At 34.7% G+C, this 2443-nt stretch overlaps 1 pseudogene; it reads left to right on the forward strand.

The window, feature by feature from the left end:
- The first annotated feature begins 358 nt into the window (after positions 1–358).
- LOC100140593 (histone-lysine N-methyltransferase SETMAR-like) lies at positions 359–1753 on the forward strand (annotated as a pseudogene).
- The last annotated feature ends 690 nt before the right edge of the window (positions 1754–2443 follow it).

A 2443-nucleotide genomic window follows, 5' to 3' on the forward strand; every position in this document is an offset into this window, starting at 1 on the left:
TAATGATAAACTTCATAAATTCACATTTAGTAAGGAACACAGTTAACATCTTAAGTTGGGTATATTGAAGAAGGGGAAAATTCCTCTTTTTGTGACTTGATTAATGGTTTAGTAAAGAGTATCACCTTTGGTGAAATGTCTCTGAATCCTATATATCTTATGAAAGAATAAGAAAAGAATACAGTCAATAATACTTTAGAAGATGTCATTCTCTTTAATTTCCCATTATTAGCATAGTTAAAAAACTACCTTCTGCAACCTCTAAACACCTGTCACAAATATGTTGTTTTTCAAAGTATGCCCCAATGATCATTAGATTCTGAATCTCTTAAGGTCTAATTAAAGCTGTGCCCTAAAAATGGCAGCTTCCTGGACACCAGCCAGATTGAATGAATCAGAATCTCAGGAGGTGGGACTAACCAGGCTTTCTTTTTAGCAAGCTCCATAGGTGATTTTTATACATAGTAAAGTTTAAGAAATCTTAATCTAGTTATGACATAAGAAACTGCTATCAATAACATAAGAACCTGCTATCAATCATTCTGCTTTCTGGCTTTCACAAGAGTGAGGACTTTCCCCTTTTATTAGGTTGGTGCAAAAGTAATTGCTGTTTTACACTGTTGAACTTTGCCATTTGATATTGGAATATATTCTTAAATAAATGGTATATATCAATTTAATGCACATTTCTCACTTTGTTTTTTGTTTTTTTTTTGCTAATGACTTACTACTTGCTGTTTATTTTATATTTATTTTAGACTATAGAAATTATATTAGATAAAAAGCAAATTAGAGTGACTTACCTATACATTCAAAATGGGTCGTAAAGCAGTGGAGACAACTTGTAACATCAACAACACATTTGGCCCAGGAACTGCTAATGAATGTACAGTGTAGTGGTGGTTCAAAAAGTTTTGCAAAGGAGACTAGAGCCTTGGACACGAGGAACATAGTGGCTGGCCATCGGAAGGTGACAATGATCAATTGAGAGCAATCATTGAAGCTGATCTCTTACAACTACATGAGAAGTTGCAGAAGAACTAAACGTTGATTATTCTATGGTTGTTTGGTGTTTGAAGCAAATCAGAAAGGTGAAAAAGCTCAGTAAGTGGGTGCCTTATGAGCTGACCACAAATAAAAAACTCATTGAAGTGTTGTCTTCTCCTACTCTATGCCACCACAATGAACCATTTCTCAATTGGATTGTGATGTGTGATGAAAAGTGTATTTCACAAGACAATGGTGATAACCAGCTCAGTGATTGGACTGAGAAGAAGCTCCAAAGCACTTCCCAAAGCCAAACTTGCATCAAAAAAAGGCTATGGTCATTGTTTGGTGGTCTGCTGCTTGTCTGACCCACTGCAGCTTTCTGAATCCCAGTGAAACCACTACAACTGAGAAGGAGGCTCAGCAAATCAGTGAGAATAACCAAAAACTGCAACGCTTGCAGCTGGTCAACAGAATGGGCCCAATTCTTTTCCATGACAATGCTCAACTGCACATCGCAAAAGCAATGTTTCAAAAGTTGAACGAACTGGGCTACAAAGTTTTGCCTCATCCACCTGAGCTCTTATCAACCAACTACCTCGACAACTTTTTGCAGGCAAAAACTTTCTACAACCAGCAGGAGGCAGAAAATGCTTTCCAAGAACTGGATGAATTTTGAAGCACCAATTTTTATGCTACAGGAATAAACAAACTTAATTCTCATTGGCAAAAATGTGTTGATTATAATGGTTCCTATTTTGATTAATAAAGATGTGTTTGAGCCTAGTTATAATGACTTAAAATTCATGGTCCAAAACTGCAATTATGTTTGTACCAACCTAATACAAATAATTTTTTATTTTCATCTTGGATCAGTCAAGGAAATGAACAGTGATTACTGGCAGCAATTCTGAGGCTTCAAATGGAGACCAAAACCTGTTAAAGAGTAGCAAGACATACATCAGAAAGGTTTTTGTTTCTTTAGATAATGCATTTGAATGTAATTTCTCTTTCAGTAAGGTAAGATACACTCATGAATTTTATGTTTCCTTAGCTGAGAAAACCCAGCTGTCTGTTAAGACATCTACCAGAGAAATAAGGATTGACGGTTTTTTAATAGGGTTGATGGATATCTTTTGAGATAAAATGGTAACAGAACACTTGCAATTTATTATACTGTAGTAAAAATATTATTATGATAAGGACATGAGATCTACCTTCTTAACAATTTTTTAAACATTTTTAAAATTTATTTTTTTAATTGAAGGATAATTGCTTTACAAAATTTTGTTGTTTTATGTCAAACTACAAGAAACATATTATTGTTGACTATAGCTGCATTATTGTATGCAAAATTTCCAGAGCTTATTCATATTCCTTAACTGAAATTTTATGCCCACTGGTTAATAACTTCCCATTTCCCCCTTCCTCCAGCCCCTGGTGATGACTATTTCAT

The sequence above is a fragment of the Bos taurus genome, chromosome X, assembly GCF_002263795.3.
Source record: "Bos taurus isolate L1 Dominette 01449 registration number 42190680 breed Hereford chromosome X, ARS-UCD2.0, whole genome shotgun sequence".
In the NCBI taxonomy this organism is placed as follows: domain Eukaryota; kingdom Metazoa; phylum Chordata; class Mammalia; order Artiodactyla; family Bovidae; genus Bos; species Bos taurus.